General features: G+C 32.7%; 2 long non-coding RNA genes and 1 pseudogene across 2 annotated transcripts; 2 read left to right on the top strand and 1 right to left on the bottom strand.

Moving 5' to 3' along the window:
- The first annotated feature begins 160 nt into the window (after positions 1–160).
- Positions 161–23,332, top strand: LOC120182475. The gene is made up of 3 exons (XR_005521837.1): positions 161–194; positions 4,925–4,930; positions 23,212–23,332. It is a non-coding gene; the product is annotated as an uncharacterized LOC120182475 (long non-coding RNA).
- Positions 7,739–9,883, top strand: LOC120182474 (annotated as a pseudogene).
- LOC120182476 lies at positions 23,201–24,037 on the bottom strand. The gene is made up of 2 exons (XR_005521838.1): positions 23,867–24,037; positions 23,201–23,492 (listed from the first exon to the last, which is right to left on the bottom strand). It is a non-coding gene; the product is annotated as an uncharacterized LOC120182476 (long non-coding RNA).
- Between the last annotated feature and the right edge of the window lie 1,317 nt (positions 24,038–25,354).

Raw genomic sequence — 25,354 nt, 5'->3', positions numbered from 1 at the left:
ATATCAACTGTCAATGATTGCCTCATTAGTAACAATATGACATCTCTAGATGTTTATTTTGATATTACTAGTTGAAATTTACTTAGATATGTTGTGATGCTCTGATAAGATTGGTACTTGGTTGTAGTTTTATGTTATATTCGAACTTAAACTATTGTTTGATGGATTTTAAACTTTATTTTATATATATATATGTATTTGAAGAATGTTTTATAAACTATATTATTAAATCGTTTATTTAAGTAAACAAAATTTTACTGGATTTCAAGTACGAAAATGTTTTAAAAGTCATGTGACAACAGTGACTCGTGTACGGGGACGTATACGGAAAATGGATGTTACATTAAGAGTCATAACCGCGTGCATTCTAGTTCTTCTCTGTTATCCACATGGCTCTAGCGGGGTAGGTCTACTAAATTCTCTAGATGAGGCTGGGTTCTATCAAAGGGTTCCCAAGCCATCTTTACAACCTACTAAGGTTTACTCCGATTTTGGCCCATTACAAACTTGTGAATCAGATTCTGCTTAGGGGATAACACCGCTAAAAGCGTGCCTCGAAACTGATATACGGATAGGAAACTTAGGATGCTTTCCAGAGGTAATTTGTCAGACCCACACAAGGAAGCCCAATGCTCCTCATGAGGTGTGACGTTTCCCCCTACTTAAATAAATCGAGATTGAGCTCGGGTTTAGAGCTATGATATTCAATAGTCCTAAATATTTATAGAAGTGTAAGCATTAACCAGAGAGAAAATCTTTTTTTTGTTTTTTTCTTGAAAAAGCATAATGAACTATAAATTAAATAAGATTGAACTCATAATTTCCATAATCCTAAGTATAGGGTAGCCAACTCGTGGCTCGACTCTCAAGTTGTTTTAAAAAACAAAATTTCCCCAGTGGAGTCACCAAGCTGTCAACAACTTTTTTCGTCGGGGTGGGATAAAAACTAGTACAACTTAAGGGTTTTTCTTTGAAAAGATTTTGAAATGTGAGGAGTCGCCACCAATCATTTTAAGGTGCGACAAGACACCATAAAAATCAGGTGATTTTGATAAAACAATTTATTTTTATCAAAATACCAAGTTTAGGGTCTATGTAAACCAAAAAATAGGTTCGGGAGTCAGTTACGCATGGGGAAGGATTAGCACCCCTACAACGCCCAAAATTTGGTACATAGTTAATTACCCTATATTTAAAATTAAAATTTTTGAGTTCGAACTTCATCTAATTTCAAAATCATTATGGATGCAAAGTTGAAAAGGGTATTCGTTTATTAAAGCCAATAGCATTTGCCCCCTAGCATGAATGTGGGAGATCAGCTATTGTGCCCAATAACCAAGTATTGCCTCGATATTTTAGAAAATCATGATGCAGTCTTGAAAAGAATGTTGACGTATTTCAGGAATCACCAGTAGTCAACCCCTGAGCATACTTACGAGAGGTATACTATTGACTCCTTAATAAGTGAACATTGCCTTAGGTTCTAAAACATGATGCAATTAAACAATTTATTATTAATCCTAATTAAACTAAAGGTTGATTAAAGTTTTCTCTATCTTTAAGTGTCAAATTATGAATAATTAAAAGAGCCTAGAGGCATAAAACTAAAAATATAGGCTCTAATATTAATTCTACTTGATTTTATCCAATTATTGAATCGAATAATCGATATGGTCCCTTGAGCATTTAGGCGAGGGCCAACTCATATTACTCCCTAAATTAAAAGGACTAAATTAAAATATAATCTAAAGTGGAGGCTCTAATATTAACTTAAATTAATTTTAATCAATATTGTAATTCAAATAATTAAAGTGGAACCTCGAGCAAAAGCGATGACCAAATTAAGAAATCTCTTAATTTAATGACTAAAGATTAAATTAGGCCAAAGATGGAGGATTTAATATCAACTCTAATTAATTTTAATTAATTATGGAGTATCGAATAATTAATTCAGAATCTCGAGCATAAGCGAGGACCAAATAAAAAATTCTCCTAGATTAAAAGTTTAGGGATCAAATTTAAAGGAGTATAAATTTAAGGACAAGACCTAAAATCTAAGTAATCTAGATTAGTACTAAAATATTCTAAATCTAAATCAGAAGGTTTAATAATTAAAATCTAAAAGTGGGACTAAATGTAAAGACATTTAAAATTAAAGGCAAAATTAAAAGCAACTACCAAATAAAAGGACTAAATTGCAATATATTAAAAATACAACTTTGAAATTAAAACATAAAGTAAAAGGACCAAGATGTGAGAAATCAGAATATAAAGATTAAATCGAAACAGTGCAAAAAATTAAAAGATGGAATTAAAATGACTAAAACGTAAACAATTAATAATTTTAAGCGAAAATTAAAATAACAGAATATCAAAAGGGCAAAGTTAAAATAAAAGTAACTAAATAATCGAATATAAAATTAGAAGTTAGGGGTTAATTTAAAAAGAAAATGATATAAAAAGGACTAAATTAAAAGGAATTTAAAATTGAAGGCAAAATTAAAGGTAATTATTGATTACAAAATGACTAAATATAAGTGAATCAAAAATGCAAAATTAAAATTAAAACGTTAAGTAAAGGACTAAAATGTAACAAAATAAAAAATAGTATCAAATCAGAAGTAAACAGTGACCAAAATGCATAAATTGAAACTATGTCATCAGATTCAAAAATAAAATAAAGAGACAAAATCAATCAGTGGATAAAATGAAACAAAACAAAAATCAGTGACTAATTTCAAAGGAATAACATAGCAAACAAGTGACTAAAAAAAGTAATAAAAATCAGCATGTCAAAATCAAGATAATAAAAAGATTCAATGACTAAAGTGTAAAAAATAAAGTGTAATGACTAATATGTCAGGACTTTAATCCTATAGGGTTAAAACTGAAAAGAATAATTTAGGGATTAAATTATAATAAAACAATTACAATTAAGGATTAAATTACAAATTTACAAAATGTTCAGGGGCTAATTAATGATTAATTAAAGAAACTGAACAAGTGACTAAATTGAAATAAACACAAAATTAAATATGCAATGTTGTAAATAGACGTGGACTAAAATGCTAAAACGCGACAAAGATAAGGGGACCTGAAAACAAATAAACCAAAAATTAGTATTAAAACGCAAAAATGGAAAATAGCAAAGCAAAGACACTAAATTTAAGAAAATAAATGAAATATGTTGAAATTGGGGACCAAATTGAACACAGGAGGAAATAGCTAGGAATGCGGAGAGGGTTAAATAGTATGGGTCCAAAACGCACAAATGGGAGCCCCAAAATGACATCTTTCGGTTTGGATTATATAAACCCATTTTTTGTTTTTATTTTATTTGTCTCTCATTTTCTTTTCTTTTTTCTTTTTTTAGAGAGAGAAGTTCTCTCTTATCTCTAAACTTTCCCAGAATCCGACGGGAGTCTCGCGTCGTCACCGATGGTCGTTCGGGCCCAAAACTCATATATTGGCTCGTCTTGGCGTCGCAAGCTCGGATCAGGGCTCTGTTTCACGAGATCCAGCTGTCAATTCCGCAAAATGGCCATAAATCTTCGGTTTCCACCGGCCCGATCTCCGCTGTCCACTGTTGGATCGGGCCAATTTCAAGATATTTTGCTCGTTAGCCTCTCTTCCCCCTCTTGGCCATTGGAATCTTGGAAAGAGGTTCCCCAACACCGATCGAAGGTAAGTCTTCTTTTTTTTAGTTTGTAAGGTTTAAAAAAATAAAACAATTATATATATATATATATATATATATATATATATATATATATATAATATTTTTATCTTTTTATTGCTTTCGAATGGAGGGTCTCCTCCTTCACAAAATTTTATTTTCAAATTCTCCCTTTTCCTTTTTACAAAATTTTTTCCTCGAAAATCTTCCCCCTTCTCCCTCTATCTTGTTGTTGCATGCTTGTATTTAAATGATGGTGGAGTGCTTGAGATGAGTGTTTGGTGAGGCAACTGTATGGGTTCTGCAGGTCATGGCAGAGGGTAGATGAGGTAGGTGAAGTCATGATTGCTTCTATTAAATGCCCCATTTTCTTGATTTTGGTTAGCTTAATTTCCTCCTTTTACTGTTAAGAAACAGTGGTAGGATTGGTCTTTTGACTATGACCAACACGGTGGTCAGAGCTTGAATAGGCGGCGGTGGCGACCAAAAACAATGAAGGTTGTCGTGATTGTGAGAAAACTAGGGTTTAAAAACCCTAATTATTTAGGGTCGTTGCTTGGGCCTATTGGTGATGTAATTTGGGCCCAGGTTATGTATTGGGTTGTTGGGTTTGGTTTATAAAATGTAAAATAATAATAATAATAATAATAAATATAGCACAAACAACGGTGATTACACAATAACTTGTGCTCGAACTCATAACTTCTAGAAATAATAACAATTCCTTTAATAACTGAGATAAATTAATATGTGTAACATCAAATTATTTTTAATTAATTGTTTATAAGTTCTATATAATTTATTAGAAAGTTTAAGTGCATGCAGTAAACTCATATATCTTTCTTTGATCTATTTTTTTTTATCAAAAAGATCCTATGCAATCATTAAAGTTCCATTAAAAAATCTGAATATCTGATTGAATAAATATTAAATGCATTTTTTATACTTTAATATGCTGTAGGACATGTTGATTTGCACATAATTAATCACTGACATGCTTCTCTGGCTGCACCCAATTTCAAATATTTCTTTTATAATTATGACAACAATTATATCCAACCTTTCTTTGAACAAAATGTTTTAATTGTAGTTTTCTAAATATATTTTATTAAGAAAAAAATTCCAATGCATTGATACTCATAACATTAGTTGTTTAGTTACTATATTTAATAAAAAAATATTATATATAGTAACTTAATTCATTTTTAGAAGAGGTCTTACAAACATATTTTTATTATTTCTGAATAGTCTAACGTGCTTATAAAATAGCATTTATTTATATAATTTTTTTAATTATTAACAACACATACTATTTTGCAGACATAACTATTTAAACTTACAACATTCCTTTTAACCATTGAGGTTACTCAGTAAATCATGTAGATAGAGAAAATTCAATACATCGTAAAACTAAACTTACATATATAGTAATGGTGGGAGCGTAGAACCTAAAATTAATTAAAAAGCCTTCATCATTCCGTTAAGATTTATAATAAACTAAGTATTTAGTCATTCAATTATTTTTGTGATTTTATTTTGATCATTCAATTATTTCTTAAAATCATACTTAAATTTATGTTTGTATTCTATTTTAGTTACCCGTCGTTAAAAAGTTAACGATAATATTGAAGTGTCATCATAAGATAATGTCATATTATCATTGAAAAAAATAAAAAAAAAATACGTCATTAGTTCTATTTATTTTTTAACGAGAGTGACTAAAACCAAACAAAAACATAAATTTAAGCATAAATTTTAAAATTAATTGGATAATTAAAATGAAACACGAGAATAATTAAGTGACAAAATATTTAGTTGATGCTTGTGTATAATAAACTACTTGTTTTCCTTTAACTAAGAAATCATGAAAAGTACTTTTAACTTCATTTGTTTCAACTTTTGCAAAAGAGATTGCAATCTAACATAAAGAGAAAAGAATATAGATGTCTAAAAGAAAAAAGAAAAGATGTTGGATTGATTTTTATATTGAATAAGAAGAAAATGGTAAGAAAAAGATGAATCAAAATTTCTTATTTGTCTGGTCTTCACCTTCTCCCACCTATTTAGCATTAATTTTAGTCTCAGATTTTCCAGTTTTTTTTTTTTTTGCCTGGAAAAGTTATAATCTTTGATTCCTTGTGCACAGTTTATGTTTGCATTACATTGCCCTGTACCCTTTTTCTCTCTCTCCCTTTTTTTTCCTGAGAAAATTCTCCTCCATTCTTCAAACAAAGCAGCTCTCACTTTCTTTTTTATTCTCGACCTTTATTTTTAAGGGTAAACTACACCGGAGACCATCAAACTATGGTCATTAATCGATCTTGCCACCGAATTATTTTTTATCTCAATTCGAACACCAAACTTTTTAATTGAATCAATCAGACCACTCTCCGTTAAAAAAATGAACTTGATGACGTGTCCGTTAATAAAAATAGCATAATTCTATATTTGGTCCTTAATATTTACATATTCTATCAATTTAGTCACTATTTCAATTCAAATAAATAAATTTAACTATCCAATTAGAACATGACATGTGTCAATACATGATTGGAAGGTTTTATTTATAAATTTTAAATTATTTAATTAAAAGATTTTTTTAACCAATCAAGTGGTGACACGTGTCACCACTCGATTGAAATGGAAAATTAAAGAACCAATTTACGCCCCTAGGGATTCAAACAAGCATCTTTGGGGGGAGAGTAGCCAAATGCCCAAACCGTTGGGCCAAAGCTCCCAATGGTTCTAACATACAACAATTTGTATTTAACTTGTATGGTTAAAAAAATTATTTGATTAAATAAATTTCAGTTTTATTAATGGTTACAGAAGAGAATTCGGTTAATAATTTTCAAATAAATTTCTGTTCAATTAAGGAAAAATTATTTTATTTGAAAATTATTAACCGAATTTTTTCTGTAACCATTAATCAAACTGAAATTATTTGACCGTTAATCGAACTAAAATTTATTTGAAAATTATTAACCGAACCAAATTAATCGATTTTTTTTTCTTTAACATTAATCGAACCGAAATTATTTGACTGTTAATCGAACCGAAATTTATTTGAAAATTATTAACCGAATGTTTTTCTTTAACCATTAATCGAACTGAAATTATTTGACAGTTAATCGAACCGAAATTTATTTGAAAATTATTAACCGAATTTTTTTCTTTAACCATTAATCGAATCAAAATTATTTTACCGTTAATCGAACCCAAATTTATTTTATTCGGTTAATAATTTTTCAAATAAATTTCGATTTGATTAACGGTCAAATAATTTCGGTTTGATTAATGGTTAAAGAAAAAAATTGGCTGATTTGGTTCGGTTAATAATTTTCAAATAAATTTCAGTTCGATTAACGGTTAAAGAAAAATAATTTATTTTATTCGATTAATTCGATTAATAATTTTCAAATAAATTTGGGTTCGATTAACGGTTAAATAATTTTGGTTCGATTAATAGTCATTAAAATTTCGGTTCGATTAATTTTAAAGAAAAAAATTCGGTTAATTTGGTTCGGTTAATAATTTTCAAATAAATTTCAGTTCGATTAACGGTTAAAGAAAAAATAATTTATTTAAGAAAATAATTTGTTTAAGTTTTTTAGTAATTAACAAAGTGTTACAAGTCAAATACAAATTGTTGTAAGTTAGAACCATTGGTGAGCTTTGGTCCAGCGGTTTGGGCATCTGACTATTCTTCTCCAAAGGCACATGTTTGAATCCTTTGGGGCGCAAATTGGTTCTTCAATTTTTCATTTCAATCGGGGTGCTGACACGTGTCATGTTCTAATTGGATAGTTAAATTTATTTAATTGAATTAAAATAATGATTAAATTGATAGAATATGTAAATATTAAAGAACAAATATAGAATTATGCTATTTTTATTAACAGACACGGCAGCAAGTCCGTTTTTTTAACAGAGAGTGGTCTGATTGATTAAATTAAAAAGTTTGGTGATCGAATTGAGATAAAAAATAATTCGATGACAAGATCGATTAATAACCATAATTTAGCGGTCTCCCGTGTAGTTTACCCTATTTTTAACTCTCTCTCTTTCTTGTTTTTGGTGTCTGTGGGGCATGTCCTCTTCTTTTTCTTCATTGAGATCTGTTTCAAAGCAATGGGCTTTTACGAAGAAACTTGCACAAACTCTAGGACTACAAAGAATGGAAACAATTTGGAGCACAACAAGGCTTGGTTATTGGCTGAGTCTGGTGGAGGAGCTGAGTTGACTAGTACTGATCTACAATCAGTTCACTCATCTTTCAGGTTTAGTATTTGTTCTCAAGTTGAACTAGATGCCGTGACTGCAAATCCTTTGAGCTCAGCCACTGTTTTGATGCTGAATTTGGATAATGGGGTTAGTGATGATAGAGCCAAAGAATCGAAATGGAGGAGGATTGAGTCTTTAGAAAGAAGTATTTCACCAGTGAGTAACTCTTTGGTTAGATTCAACTATGGTGAAATTGTTTCAGCTACCAGAAATTTTTCCAAAGGTATGAACTTCATGGATTTGGTTTCTTTCTTGTGTTCTTCTTTAATTGTTTCCTTTTTGATTCGATTGTATTGGAAAAATGGCGGTAGAGAGAGTTTTGGGGAGAGGAGCATTGAGCTTTGTTTTCAGAGGAAGAGTTGGAGTATTGAAGACTAGTGTGGCTATTAAGAGGTTGGATAAAGAAGACAAGGAATCTGCCAAGACCTTTTGCAGAGAACCGATGATTGCTAGCTCTTTGCATCACCCTAATTGTCCCTCTTTTGGGGTTCTTCATTGATCCTGAGGAAGGCTTGTTTTTGGTGTATAAGTTTGTCTCTGGTGGAAGTTTAGAACTCCGTCTTCGTGGTAAAGTTTTCACTTTGTTTTCTCATGGGAATTTTACATGGATTTGTGATGAATTTTGAACGATTTAGGAGATGCTGTTTTGTAGATAAGAAGAATGGTGTAAAAGGACATCCCTCAACACTTCCATGGTCCGTTCCGTATAAGGTCGCCGTAGGGATCGCAGAGGCAATTGCATATCTACACAATGGAACTGAAAGATGAGTTGTTCATAGAGACATCAAGCCCTCTAACATTCTTCTTTCTGCCAAGAGAACACCCAAGGTAAGGAATCTTGGTCTCTACTTCTTAAGTAGAAAAAGGATGGAAGCCAGTCTCGTCATTTTGCAATCGATTATATGATATCTGTAATTGTAATGGTTGCAGTTGTGTAATTTCGGATTAGCAACTTGGACATCCGCTCCTTCGATTCCATTCCTCTGCAAAACTGTTAAAGGAACATTCGGTAGAGAAGCTAAAAGATCCTTTGTTCCTTTTGTTTTATTTTGCTTCATGGTATGTAGGTATTTGGCGCCCGAGTATTTCCAGCATGGAAAAGTATCTGATAAAACTGATGTTTATGCTTTCGGGGTTGCCTTGCTGGAGCTAATAACCGGAAAGAAACCAATCGAGGCAAGACGGCCTCCGGGAGTAGAGAACCTGGTCCTATGGGTAGGTTATTATACTAATTTAGATCTTACACCAAGTTTGTGAAAGTTGAAAGAATGGTTCCCCTTAACAGTCCCTAGAGCCAAAACACTACCTGCTCTTTTAACTTTAACCATTACATTTTATAAGTTTTGAACAAGCACTTAAGGTGAAACATCTCTATCATGGAACTTCTTTTGATCTATTTATTTTGTTTCTCATCTCTATCTTTATTCGAATTCATTTACGTTTTCAGCTGATATGTTCGTTCATTGCAACACGAGTAATAGTCTGCGTTTTTCAGCTGTAATGTTGAAGTTTCTTCCCATTTCCAGGCAAAACCTCTGTTGCAGAGAGGAATGGAAGCTGTTGAAGACTTACTGGACCCGAGACTTAAACGTACGTTGAAAAATTCGAGTCAAATAGCACGAACCATACAGGCTGCAGCAGCCTGCATAAGCAACGAAGAATTGCGAAGACCAAGCATCGATGAAATCATGTTGATATTGAGAGGCGGAGAAGAAGCGTTTTGTTCAAGTAGGAAGAAGTCCAATTTGTCTGGAGTTGTTGATTTTTACTCTCAGTCTCAACATTCAAAAAGTGAGATGAAGAGTCACTTGGCCTAGGCAATGGTAGGAGTTCCAGAGTTTGAGGATGATGGACACCTTTACTGTGGGTGATTGTTTCTCTTGTAATCTACCATTTTCAAGTGTGGAAAATAGGAGAAAGGGTGTGATGAAAGATGGTTCCATGTGCATACCATGATGCCCAGCCCTCTCAGCTCATGAAAACACTATTGATTTCCATTCGGATCTCATATTTATTATGATGAAAGTACGATAATAACGAATGTAAAACGATCACGAAAGAAAAAACACCATGCGGAGATTTGGAGAAAGAAAACTTGATATATAACCTTTAACTCCTTAACAACATAACCTTAGGATTTAAGCATTCATATAAATTTGTTATAATATTTATCTTATCTTTGAACTAATAGTTTGAATTTTATTTTTAAATAGGGTTTTCTATAGTTCATTTCTTAAGACTCCTTTTACTCTAATCGAACTGAAGGTACATACGAAACATGTGTGTTGGCAACCAACAACCAATTGATCTAGTATGGCGAGGCACTAGAACTTTTAAGTAATGTTAGGGGTTCGAGTCCTGACATTGTGAATGGTGAAAACTGGGTTTGGAGGATCATTCCCATAATGAACCTTTGTAGTACCCGTCATAACGTCTCCCGTGGGGATACGTTAGACTTAAAAAATTGGTTTTCGGGGATGGTGATGAAATATAATTTTGAAAACATTTTGATTTTGGAGTCGCCACCAACCTTTAAGTTAGGTAGGTTGGAAACCTTAAATGACAAAAAATAGTATGTGTTTTACAAAGATCATTTTAAGAGTTCAGAAGTCGATTACATATGGGGAAGGGTGAACACCCCCACAACACCCAAATTTTGGTACCTAAACGATTATATGTTGTTTAAATATTGTGAATTACAAACTTTGAAAATATATTTAAATTGTGATCATTTTAGAAAAATTTAAAGGGATATGGTTTTTTTACGAACTATCCTCGAAAACTCCTTGCTAGTTTGTTAAGGGGCATTTTTATGGATTCTTCATACAAAATAATATTACCCTAAATTTTTAAATACAACAAATATATAAAATAGAGAAAGAAAACAAATTCGTTTAAAAATAGAAGATATTATTTTATTCGAACAATTCTTAGAACCACACCCCTTGTCAGTTAGGGGGCGTTTCCATAAATTCCTCGTATAAAATAATATTAAAAAATATTCAACTAGCAAGAATTTTACAAAAATATAAATGAATGATTAAAATAATAAATATGATAACTTAAGGGATTAAACTATAAAACTAACAAGATATTAAGGCATTATTGCAAATTAACTAAATAATAAAGCAAATATACAAGAACCAAATATTGCAAGCACTGGCAGTGTAATAAACCCTTAAGTTTGGGACCAAAATGAAATAATTCATTATTACAGGTCAAAAATTAAAACAATAAGAAATGTACAACTTATAGTGACCAAAATGTAACATGCACCGAACATAGGGGCAAACTCAGAAACTTTTCATAGTATATAATCATGGATTAGAATTACATTTTTACATATTCGAAGACCCATTCGATTAATTTACCCAAATAACATAACATATACATTTAGTGACTAAAACATAAATCCAGTAAAATAAAGAGCTTGAAACATAAAATGAAAACCCACGTTTCAAATTAAAAAACATAAAACCTAAAAAGAGCCCTCATGCAGTTTAGACATGCGCTAACAGGAGAAACCCTATTCCCCTCAAAACTACATCATTTTGGGGCACATAAATACCCATTTATAGGGTTTGAGAGTAACCTAGCTTTTCCATTTTCTCTGTAGCCGTTCGATCCCCTCTTTTTTCTCTCATTTTCTTTTCTTTTCTTTTATTTGTTTTACTAAAACCAATCGGTGGCAATAAACAACCGTGGCCACCATCGTGTAGAGCCCTGATTTGGGCCCCTTTCACCCCCTAACACTTTATATTCCCCTCAACCCTTCAAAAAAAGCAAATATTTTAAACAACTCGCCCCCCTAAAAACCTAAAAAAAATTGATACCCCACAATGCAGAAGATCGAAGCTTTACCTTCGATAACAAAGCTTTTTGGCTCCGATGAGGTGAACGACAGCTGAATCTTACCAAATGTATGTTTTTTTCGATTGTTTTCTGTGTTTTTTTTATTTTTTTTGTTTCCTCTATTTCTCTCCCCAAAAACCGAATGAATATCCTACTTTCTTCTCTGCTTTTAATCTTTGATATCTTTAGTTGAAGCTATAAAAATGAGGGAAATAATTCCCCTATATCTCCATTAATTTTCCCTGATTTTTCGAGATTTTTCTTGAGTTTTCTAATGGGTTTGTTGACTTGGTGATTTGGTTGTCACTGTTGGCTGAGATGATGACGTCCGAGCGGTGGAATGGCGGCTATCGGCTGAGGAGATCAAACGATTGGAACAGTGGCAGCGGTGGGAGGCATGGACTGGCTACGATTGTAGCAGTGGGATATCTATTAGGGTTTTGAAACCCTAATTTTAATTGGGTCGGGTCTTACTGAAGTCGGGTTGGATCTTGGTTGTTGGGCTTCAGGTGGGCTTGAATGATTGTAATTGGGTCTGGGGCTATTTGTAATTTGGGTCTACAAAAAAGTGTAATATGTAAATTAATAATAATAATAATAATAATAATAATAATAATAATAAAATGAGAACCCATATAAAAACGGGTATCTACAGCTGCCCCTCTTTGCACATTCTTGTGTTAACAAGAATAGGGCAAAGACGAAAAGACAACAAGTTTTTGTCTAGTTTTCTCTTTGGTTTTGAAATTGGATATGTTTGTTGTAGGGGACAACACGGCTCATACGTGATGAAGAGTTCTGGTCATCTAAGGGTGACACGGCTCCTACGGGATAAGGATATCTGGTCGGTGGATGACACGGTTCCTACGCGATGAGGACGACAAGCCATCTTTAGAGAGGGTGATAATATGATTCCTACGCGATAAAGACGGCTGGTTAACTAGGGGTGACACATCTCCTACGTGATGAGGAGATCTGGGCGGTGGATAACACAGTTTCTAAATGATGAGGATGACAGGTCATCTTTAGGGATGATAACACGGTTCCTACGTGATGAGGATGGTTGGTTATCTGAGGTTGACACGGCTCCTACGTGATGAAGAGGTCTGGTCAGTGGATGACACGGTTTCTACATGATGAGGAAGGTAGGCTATCTTTAGGGATGATAACATGGTTCCTACATGATGAGGACGACTGGTTATCTAGGGGTGACACGGCTCCTACGTGATGAGGAGGTCTGGTCGGTGGATGACATGGTTTCTACGCGATGAAGATGGCAAACCATCTTTAAGGATTTGTTTCAAGGGAAACAGACTCAAGGATGATTGTTTCAAGAGAAACTGTGTCAAGAGAGACAAAATTCGTTTCAAGGGAAACGACTCAAAGATGATTGTTTCAAGAGAAACTGTCTCAAGAGAGACAAAATTCGTTTCAAGGGAAACGACTAAAAGATTTGTGTTTCAAGAGAGACAATTTTTTTAAGGGAAACAGACTCAAAGACGGTTTTGTTTCAAGAAAAATTGTCTTAAGAGAGACAAAATTTGTTTTAAGAGAAAAAGACTCAAATATTTTTGTTTCAAGGGAAACAATTTCAAATTTTTTATTTTGAGGAAAAACTGTCTCAAGCGAGATGAATCTGCTTTGAAAGAAACAATCTCAAGTGATATTAATTTTGTTTCAAGTAAAACAAACTTTGGAATTTGTATTCCGAGAGAAATTGTCTCAAGGGAGACAAAATTTGTTTTGAGAAAAATTGTCTCAAGCGAGACAAAATTTGTTTTTAAGAAAAATCGTCTCTAGCGAGACGATACTTTGTTTCAAGAGAAACAACATCAAAGGAGACATATAGTCTGCTTGTTCCTGCATGTTGAGGAGATTTAACTTCCTTTAAAAGATCTGATCATTCACTTTAGGATGTTGAATCTTTAGATGACATTGCTTCTTCAAGCTAGAGACATTTGGTCATTTCCGAACCTTTATTTCTTGAAAAATCAATGATGCATTTATGGATGATTATCTTGGATATTTATGGGTGTCATGATGAAGTTTATTTGATGTGTTTGATTTGATGAATTATTGAGTTTGTCCTCAAGAGAGGGGAAATGTCATTAATGCATATGATGATGAATGTTTGATGTAAATATGCAAATTTCATGTATCATGTATGTATGTGTTGATGTAAGTTTGTATTTATGTATGATTTCTCGGTCTGGAAGGAGAATGTTTGCAAGAGCAGTCTTCACTCTATCCTTGATTCAGTTTGTCTTTATTTCCACCAGGGTGTACTTTTGCAAACCTCAACCTGAGACAATTTGTTTTCCCTGCCCCATAAAATTTTACCCCAGCTTCGATCTTGAGCTTCGAAGAGATATTCGTTGAATTCCAAGATACTTCCATAGAACTTATCTTGTTTGAAAATGCTTTTCGTCTTTTGAATTTTCAAAATTTTGAAAAATATCAAAAGGAATTTTGAAAAATATTGCTTCATTCTAGGTTTCACAATTGAAGTAATTCATAAAACAGGAGTTCATTGGATATCAAAAGAATCAACTGCTCTTTTAATCTTTGATAGCTACAAATCTTTGACAAATACCAATATCGAAAGGTTGGTTTAGAGGTTGGCTACCTAAATTTTAAGGTTCATTTTATCGATTTGTCCTCGGTCATTCTGAAGATTATGGCATGCCCCTCTTTCTTGGTATGGCATTTTGATCGGAGGCGAACAAAAATGTCGCAACTAGCATAGTCAATTGCTAGACTCTTTAGAATAGTTTTGTTTCAGTTCTCTAAAATCTTCTATTTGTTCAAGCTTCGTAGACTCCTCTAGCCAAGATAGTGCAGAAATATCGGTCTAAAAATGAGATTTTTGAGTGCTCGTGTGAAATTAACTATAATAGGTGTTCCTCAACTCCTTTAGTCCATATTCACCGAAACTCCTTATTTAGTAAATTTGATTTAACTTGCCATTGTTTGGCTAGCTGAATTCAGCTTTATTGTACATATATTTTATAATTGCCTTTATTTGGTTAACTGAAGGATTTATGTCGTCACAAAGTCTTCGACTTGACAATCACAGTTGACAAACACCGAATTGCCAAGTATCCGATCAATGTCATGGTTTGAATGTAATCTATTCATAAAGCCAGGGCTTTCGAGTTTCTTCTATAACCAATTGCTTTAGCGGAATAGCTCAGCTTTATTGTATACATATATAATATTCTGGGTATACAGATTCCATTTCTTAAGCTTGTCAAGGAAAACCTATTATAGTCCATATGTTGTTGAAGGTCAGAAAATCTCATTGTTAGAGTTTAATTTCCAAGCAACTAACCTAAACTAGATTCATCTACTTGAACATTCCATCTACGAAGATCATGATCATCATTGAACGTCATTAACAGAAGTAGAAACCAATTAGTTTTTCAATATCATATGCTAGTTACCCCATTTTATCCGCTCCTAACACATACCTGAATGCCAAGCTTCTGATTGGTTGTACATGCGAGGAGAAAACTAGACCAGTCCCTTTAAGAGAATGATATGTATTTTTGGAGTAGGATTAGGGGTTCTTATTTTACAGGGTTCAATCTTGTCATTTGTCAAAGATTTATAACCTCAATTATTAAAAGTCTTTTAATTAAAATAATATTCAAGGAATTTCAAGATTAAAATTTACTCATTACTCACTTCCTCAGAATTAAGCATTTTATTTAAAATGTTTAAATATCAAGTGACTTCCAAACATTTAATCATGGATATAAAAACAAGTTCAAACAAGATGACATGCATGAGAATGCAATAAAAACTCCTGATGGATGCCCTAGTCGACTCCCGATCAGAATGTCCCATCACATATTGAACGTCAATGCCCCTAAATCAATCAGATCTTAGATCTTGCGCTTCAATGCCCCACAGTTCTCAGTGGTGTGTCCTGAGCTCCCAATGTGATAGTTGCATATGGTGTTTATATCATGACATTTAGGATATGGGGTCTCTCTTGATTTGGATTGAACTGGAGTCACAAGATTCTTCTCAACTAGCGTTGGGAGCAATTCATCATATGTTATTGGGATTTGATCAATGCGAGTCTTTTCATGGAAGACATTATGAGGTTTGGTCCCCATATTAGCTATATAAGATCCAATCGTGTTAATCTCAGATCCTTCAACAATGTCAGTACTGCTAGTGCCTTCTATCTGGCCATTCTTGATAGATCTTTCGATCATTTATCCACACATGATGATGTCAGAGAAAATCTTAGTGGTAACCCCTATCATGTGGTTGATATATGTAGACTTCAATGTATCGATGAATAGAGCGATGAACTCTCTTTCAATCATTTGTAGATGCACTTGAGATGCAACATCTCTCCATCGTTGAGCATATTTTCGAAAACTTTTATCACTCCTCATCTCCATATTTTGTAGCTTTTTTCGATCAGGGGCCATATCAATCATGTGTTTGTATTGACCCAAAAATGCACGAACCAAATCCTTCCAGGAGCGGACTTGAGTACGACTTAGTTAATTATACCACTTAGAAGCGGGTCCAATCAAACTGTCTTGGAAACAGTGGATCAACGTCTGATCACTATTGGTATATCCAGTCATCCTTCGAACAAACATCTTGAGATGGGCATTAGGGTAATTGGTTCCATTGTACTTTTCAAAGTCGGGCATCTTGAATTTAGGCAGAAGTACCAAGTCAGGAAATAAGACTACTTCGGTTGTATCCATTTCATTGTGGGAGCTCTGTCCTCTCATTCCTTTGAAGGTCTCTCTGTACCATTGTTTTAAGTTCTCAGGGATCTCATTCTTGGCTCTTCTCGTCACCTTAGGAACGAATATGTTATGATAGTAGAATTACCCCAAGGATTTAACACAGTTGTATGAGTTTTAGTGGCGGAGAAGCCTGTTTGGTGGCTAGAAAGCTTGTGGGGTGAGATAAGTATCGGTGGATTAGCATGGACCATCACACATTCAGAGGTTTCCATAGTCGATGAAATCTTCTCTTTGTCTCTTTCTTGGTTGAGCCTAATCAGTTTGGCCATAAGTTGATCGACCAAGTCATTTTGGTTTTACAAGATACGATCCATGGTGGCTTTTGTGCATGCTCCATTTTAGCTTCCTACTCTACTTGCATCTTTTGCAAACTCTCTTCCAATTCTTTCTTCAATTTCTCAAATTTTGCTTCCATTCTCAATATTGTGTGAACGAAGTTATATAGTTCGAAGCACTTTCTCAGAGTCATCCACGATATAAACCCATGATTCCATGATTAATGCATGTAAAAATGCTTCATTGAATGCCATGCAGAATGCGGATATGCAAATGTAGATGCAAAAAATGTGAAAATGTTTAAATAAACGCAGTGCATAATGTAAATTCAAAAGGTATCGATTTCCAAAAGTAACCATTCTTAGAAAGAGTTCCATTCATCCAAAAGAGTTTTCATCTTTACAAGAGAAATCAATCTACAAATGCAGTTTGGCCCTTTTATTTAGCTCCCTAATCTCATTCATGATCCCAACCACTTTCTCTTCATTCTAGAAATGACTCTGAATCCAGAAGGTGAGTAGTTGAGCGAAGCCTCTGAATCGACTTCCATCCAATCTACGACAATTATTTAATGATCGAAAGGTCTCTATCAAGACAGCCGGTGCAAGATTTATACCTCACTCCAATCTGTCAAAGAAATCTTCGTGAGACAATGCCACCGAAAAACACACTTTCTCCCTTTTGTTGGATGTGCTTTACTATCCAATCTTCAACTCTACTCATAATCTTCATAAGCTTGCTTTTGAAGGATTAGACTTTCGAAAGTCTGGAATGAATTCTATCCACTTGAAGGCTTTCGAAGTTAAATAGAGCAATATGCTATTCTATTGCTGGTGTCAAATCTTTTCTATTGAAAGTGAAGCAGTGGTATGCAAGATTCCAGAATCGGACCAAAGCTTTAAGCAAATGTTCATCTATCTTTACATAAGGGAGGTAGGCTATGTTGCCATGTTTCGTGTGAAACGTCTCCTTGGTAAGTACTTCCCAAATCTCTATCAGCTCTTGTAGATTATTCTTATTGAAATTGACATGGACATCTGTGATACATAATCCCCCAGGCAAACTGTCTCCTTTCACCCTTTGTGTTTCTTCAGACTAAACTTGGACAGTCGGATTGGGTTATTCCTTGATATGAAAACTCTTTTCCATTTTAATGGTCTCTCTTCTACTATGATGATTACTTGGTTAATCAACACCTTTCTTTTATTTATGATGATTATGAAAAATGCCAAATAAAAAACAATCAAACATAGAAAATATGTCAATATAAAAAAATCAAATATCAAGCAAATATTATTGAAAGGTAATTGCAACACCTACCCACATGCTTTTCTAGTGTTCACATGCTTTATTTGGAAAATAAAATAATGTGAGTAAAGAAACAGAGGAGTGTCGTTTCTCCTTTGTGTACACTTATTCGGGTACCTAACAACGGACAGAGTTTGGACATGAATTTTATTAGGGTGGGTTACTAGGGCTCACTATATGTATGATTTCAACACTATAAGGAAAAGGGTATTCGAATTATCCTTGTTGGTGCCTACTTAGGCTGCCAAACCCTTAATCCTATCCCATTACATGCTCGTACGGATCGAGTTCAATTCGAGAGGATACATTCCCTTGTGTCCATGCGGAGAAATAATTTATCTCACATAGACATAAGGTATATGAACCCCAAAGGTTACTTGATAAAACTCATACGGAGAAACAAATTATCTCACGTAGGCTAAGCTTTCGCCTCAACTTAAAAGGGACAAAGCTCGTAAGTGAGCTTATTGAATGTAAATGCACGTGTTGTGTGTGAGGAGAAACTCACAAACCCTTAAAATACGATAAAAAAAACGACACTCATAATTTCCAAAATCTGTTAAAATCTGAAAATCACTAAAATCAATTAGTTAAAAATTAAATAATGTATAATATGTTGAAACTCAACATAAATAAAAGGATCATAAATTAAATACAATTTAATTTTGTAATTCCCAAAAATAAAAATAACTTATAATCGTTTATGGCTTGACTCTCTAATTCCCCAGCGGAGTCACCAGGGTGTCATAACGTTTCCCGTGGGGACCTGTTAGACTTAAAAAAAATAGTTTGGGGTTGAAAATAATTTAAGTTAGGTAGGTTGGAAACCTTAAATGACAAAAAATGATATGTTTTTGACCAAAGATTCATTTTTAAGAGTTTGGGAGTCTATTACTTGTGGGGAAGGGTGAGCACCCCCACGATGCTCAAATTTTGGTACCTAAACGATTATATGTTGTTTAAATATTAGGAATTACAAACTTTGAAAATATATTTAAATTGTGATCCTTTTAGAAAAATTAAAAGGGATATGATTTTTTTATGAACAATCCTAGAAAATACCTTCCTAGTTAGTTAAGGGGCATTTTTATCGATTCCTTGTACAAAATAATATTACCCTAAATTTTAAATACAACAAATATATAAAATAGAGAAAAAAACAAATTCTTTTAAAAATAAAAGATATTATTTTATTCAAACAATTCTTAGAAATACGCTCCTTGTCAGTTAAGGGGCGTTTTCATAAATTCATCGTATAAAATAATATTTGAAAATATTACAATTAGCAAGAATTTCACAAAAATATAAATGATTATTAAAATAATAAATATGATAACTTTAGGGATTAAACTATAAACCTAACAAGATATTAAGGTATTATTGCAAATTAACTAAATAATAAAGCAAATATACAATAATCAAATATTGCAAGCACCGACAATGTAATAAACCCTTAAGTTCGGGACCAGAATGAAATAATTCATTATTACGGGTCAAAAATTAAAACAATAAGAAATTTACAAATTATGGTGACCAAAATGTAACATGCACTGAACATAGGGGCAAACTCAAAAGCTTTTCATAATATATAATCATGGATTAAAATTTCATTTTTTTTACATATTCAAAGACCCATTCGAGTAATTTACTCAAATAACATAACCTATACATTCAGTGACTAAAACATAAATCTAGTAAAATAAGGAGCTTGAAACATAAACTGAAATCCCACGTTCAGTGACCAAATTAAAAAAACATAAAACCCAAAAAGAGCCTCATGCAGTTTACCCACGCATTAACAGGGGAAACCCTAATCCCCTTAAAACTACATCATTTTGGCACCACATAAATACACATTTATAGGGTTTGAGAGTAACCTAGCATTCCCATTTTCTCTGTAGTCGTTCGGCCCCCTCATTTTTCTCTCATTTTCTTTTCCTTTTTTTATTTGTTTTGCTAAAACCAATCGGTGGCCACAAACCACTGTGGCCACCACTGTGTAGAGCCCCGATTTGGGCCCCTTTCACCCCTAACACTTCCTATTCCCCTCAACCCTTCAAAAAAACCAAGATTTTAAACAACTCGTCCCCTAAAAAAATTGAGACCCCACAATGCAAAAGATCGAAGCTTTACCTCCGATAACAAAGCTTTTTGGCTCCGGTGAAGTGAATGACGACTGGATCTTACCAAAGGTATGTTTTTTCTATTGTTTTCTGTGTTTTTTTTCTATTTCCTCTATTTCTCTCCCCAAAAACCGAATGAATATCCTTCTTTCTTCTTTGGTTTTTATCTTTGATATCCTTAGCTGAAGCTAGAAAAATGAGGGCAATAATTCCCCTATGTCTCCATTAATTTTCCCTGATTTTTCGGGATTTTTCTTGAGATTTCTAATGGGTTTGTTGACTTGGTGATTTGGTTGTCACTGTTGGCTGAGATGATGATATCCGAGCGGTGGAATGGCGATTGTCGGCTGACGAGATCAAACGGTTGGAACAGTGGCGGCGGTGGGAGGTGTAAACTGGCTGCGGTGGCGTGGCGGAATATATATTAGGGTTTTGAAACCCTAATTTTAATCGGGTCAGGTCTTGTTGAAGTCGGGTCGGATCTTAGTTGTTGGGCTTCTGGTGGGCTTGAATGATTGTAATTGGGTCTGGGGCTATTTGTAATCCGGGTCTGCAAAAAAGTGTAATATGTAAATTAATAATAATATAAATAATAATAAATAATATTAATAATAATAATAAAACGAGAACCTAGATAAAAACGGGTGTCTACAACCTGATCTGAATTATTCAATCAAAAATTGAAAACCAATTGTTATAAAAAAAATGTTTGTCGGCACAAATACTATTATATCTCTTAGTCACTTTGACGTTCGATAGTAAAAGAGAATTAATATTCTTCTTTAAAAATTTGGGTTATTATCTTTTAACCATCACAAATTGTTAAGAAAAGAAAACACAAATAATTTCTTATCATTAACAAGGAAATGGAAAAAGATCATGTTGAATCCTTTGGAAGATTGAATCTCCCAATGGTAAGGCGAAAAAATCACCATTCATGCATATCAACACATAGGTTAGTATGAACAACCATGTTAAAGCAAGGGAATTACTAACTTAATTAACATTTTTAGCACAAATTTTCAGTACTAAAACAATGTTTTAATTGTTAAAATGTTATGACGGCTAGTTATAGCATTTAAGATGTAATGATTCGAATTTTTGAGTTATCATATGAGAATTGATTTGGAAGATCTATAAATCGATACGAGAGTATGATTAAATTTTTTAGATAAAGTATGTGGCTGATCGAGAGAGAATTGTGCCTAATTAATTATAAAAGAAACATGCTTGAATTGAGATCAAATAGAGAAGGATTAAAAGGGTAAATAAACCATTAAAAGAATCATGTACAATTCCCCCTTGATTTTAAAAATAAATTTTACATGTAACAACATCCCATTGGGTCATATCAAATATTTTATGATCAATAGTGATGGGTTAAAAGGGTTATTAGAATGTTAGAAATCAAAGTTATCAAACTCTTTGAAACCTGAACAGAACTTAACTTTTTTTTTTTCATCTATGGTTGATAAATGACGATATCGATATTGATGTTGGTTGTCGTCGATATTTCTTATTTTTTTTCTTTTTTATTTTACATATTTATTTTTCATAACTCTGTCTTTATTGCTCATTTTCCTCTGTATTTTGCCATGTTTTCGATCGTTTGGTTGTTATTTTCGTTTATCTTTTTTCTTAGGGATGAATTTGACATCCCACGACTTATCGAGATGATGCTTATTTGTTATCTTACTAATCTTCCTGCTTTGGACCCTCAGATTTAGATACACTATATGTGTTCGTAGATAGTTTTCTCACGTCACTTTATTCTGATTTGTGATATTTTACGATTTTTCAGTAATTTGATCTAATTTTTTGGTTCGTTTGCCAATGCAATCAGATATGTTCGTATCTATCTTTTGTTTGAGTTTTTTTGTTAGTTTTATTTAACTTTTTCCTTGTATGGTCTTTATATGATCTTTATATGATCTTAAGTAACTAGTTTCTTGTGTTAATGGTTATAGAAAAATATCCTTATTATGTATTTAGTTTATGATTATAATTATAAAGCTTCATCTCAATTCTCAATATTTTTCCATTTTTAGTAAAATTAGAGGCTTCTATATAAAAAAATTATTAGAAAACTTCCATAAATTTAGAAAACCAATCACTAAGATAATAAATTCAGCATATATATATATATATTCCATAAATTTAGAAAACCAATCACTAAGATAATAAATTCAGCATATATATATATATATATATATATATATATATTCCTTATTATATGTTTAGTTTATGATTATAAATTTTTATTATAATTCGGAATATTCTTCTCTTTTTTAATAAAATTAGAAACTTTTATAAAAAAATTGAGTTATTAGAAACTTCTATAATTTCAGCAAAATTACGTAAAACAATCACTAAGACTATAAATTCAGTCAAAATCTACTTACACAATGTAAATCTCTTTAGTTTTACACATATTTAAGACAGTTGGATGAGTAAAAATAGAAGGTTGAGATTGACTCATTGTTTTTTTAGAGAATATATTCTCATTTCCTATTATTAATCTCAATCATTTATTTTCACTCATCTAACAGTCCTAAATCTATGCAAAACTAAAAGAGTTTTACATTGTGTAACAAAATCTTATCATATACTAAAATAAAACAAAAAGTAAACGTTAGATATGATTTTGAAAAAATGAAAGTTTAGGTATTAAAATGGAACAAAACTGATAGTTTATGTACTAAACGCGTAGTTTACCCTATATATATTTGATTAATCTGGGATAAATACAAGATAATATTTGTTTAAAGATAACTTTTAATCACTTGGCATTAAACGTTCTTACTGTGACATTCCTAATGTTTGAACCTGAAATAATTAATCTAAGCTAAATTCATGTTTGAATGTCCATGAAACACCCACATTTCAGAGAAAATAAAAATTAAATTCCAAGTAGGTAATTAAATCCCTCTAGAACCAGGAACGTCAATCCGTTCCAACCGAAGCTCAACTTCACCAGTCTCCACGTTTCTCAGCCTCAAGAACATGTCTTGAACAATTTTCCCCTTGCTCCAAACGATGCAACTCTCTTGTGACAGACAGTTCTGCCTGCTTGGCTGAACCTTGCTGATTATAGTTCCGTCATTCAGATCCTGTAGACGCATCTTTACTGCAATTAAAAATGACATGATCTCGAACTCCGCATCCCCCATCTTATCATCTACGAACGTATCTCTATCATACACCGCCAGCAAATATTCATTTAGAACGAAAACAGATTATCCTTAGAAAATAAATAAAGTATTTAAAATATACGAGAATTTAAAATTTTTGCTCATAAGAAGTCTTGTGAATCACTAATGAAGAACACCTACGAGCTTAACGGGAAGAGTTGGGTCGTTAACGGAAAGAGTTAGGTCGTCGTTCCACTCTGGATTCACATTTCTCTTTACCACGCAGGTTTTTAATTTCCGCAACACAATCAATTTCCAAAAAGATTAGGAATCATGAACAATGATAGATTCATAATCAAATATTTTTGGATCCACTACTGATTAGAGGAGTCAAAGGCGAGAATCTATGAAAAGCAGAGAAAACCCAGAAATGACCTGTTTTCCCATCTTGATAACAACGTGAGGATCGCTGCTTACAACATCTTTGACAGCAAGATTCACCCCTCTATTCACATGAATTCTCAACAATCCCATCAAATTCTCCATTTCTGGCTCAACTTTGTTTCCAAGGAAGAAGAAAACCTTTGGCTGCTGGTGGTTGAAGAAAGAAACACTGAATATAAAGCTTGAATAACAGGCTTGTCAGATTAAATATATTTACATATATAGATGTATATATTTTGGTAACTTCAATGAGAAGTGAGCAATAACTATTTGGAAAAGGCATAATGTCAAAATTAGTACACAATGTTTACTAAAATGATTATTTTATCTTCTATTTTATTTTTTGAAGTATTTTAACTCTTAACATTTTATTTTAGGGTAAAAATACCTCTAATATCTGATAGAATAATCACTTTGTCACATATTCTTTTTTAGAGGGCATTTTAGCCCTCAACGTTTCATTTTAGGTTAAAAATGCTCATACTTTAGAGCGTTAATTGTGTGTTAACTAATGATTTCCATCTATAGAGTAAGTTATTTTACCCAAAGTGAAACATTATGGGTCAAAATACTCTAAAAAAATGAATATGGGTCGAAATGACCATTTTAATAAATATCGGGGACTATTTTTGACATTATGCCTTTGGAAAATCATTTTATAGTAATCACGCGCTAATTATTAAATTTATTTATTTACGTTATATATTGATTCATTTAATTAAACACAACTTGCAAAAAATAGGAATGGCAACGGGTTGGGTTAGGTTCAGGGCAGGTTTTGCTTTCCCCGTCCCCGAACCCGAAATAAATCTCCATCCCCGACCCTGACAGGTTTTTTATCGGGGCGCCCCGTCGGAGATTTTTTTCCCCGTCCCCGAACCCGACCCGAAATATTATACCTAAACCCGAACCCAAACCCGAAATTATTTTTTATATAATTAATATAAAAATATAAAATATTATATATATAATTAATATAAAAAATAAAAAATATTATATATATATATAATCGGGGCGGGGATACCTTTCCCGAACCCGAACCCGACCCGAAAAAATCCCCAAAAAAAATCTCCGAACCCGAACCCGATATCATTCAACCCGACCCGACCCGAACTTGATCGGATTTCGAATTTTCCCGTCGGGTTCTGGTCATACTGCCATCCCTAGCAAAAAAAAAAGGAAAAGGGCATTGTCACATTGTTTGACTTGTGCCAATCAAGAACATATTTATATTTATTTATTAAATGAATCAAATTAGAATATAATGTGTTTATTATAGGTGTTTTTATTATTTTCATAAATTATTTAAAATATGTTTATTTTCTATCAGAATATAACTAACAATAAGTCAATACTATTTCTTTATATTTTGTTTTATTTATATTATAATCAATACATTTATATCCTATTTTGATGAATTATTAAAAATGTGTTTATTTTCTGGCGTTTTTCCTGAAAAATCATCTTTTTAATTTAATA

Source organism: Hibiscus syriacus, unplaced genomic scaffold (genome assembly GCF_006381635.1).
Source record: "Hibiscus syriacus cultivar Baekdansim isolate YM2019G1 unplaced genomic scaffold, ASM638163v2 tig00112673_pilon, whole genome shotgun sequence".
NCBI classification, from domain to species: domain Eukaryota; kingdom Viridiplantae; phylum Streptophyta; class Magnoliopsida; order Malvales; family Malvaceae; genus Hibiscus; species Hibiscus syriacus.
Note: the sequence above shows the minus strand (reverse complement) of the source record. Positions and strands in the feature narration are given on the sequence as shown.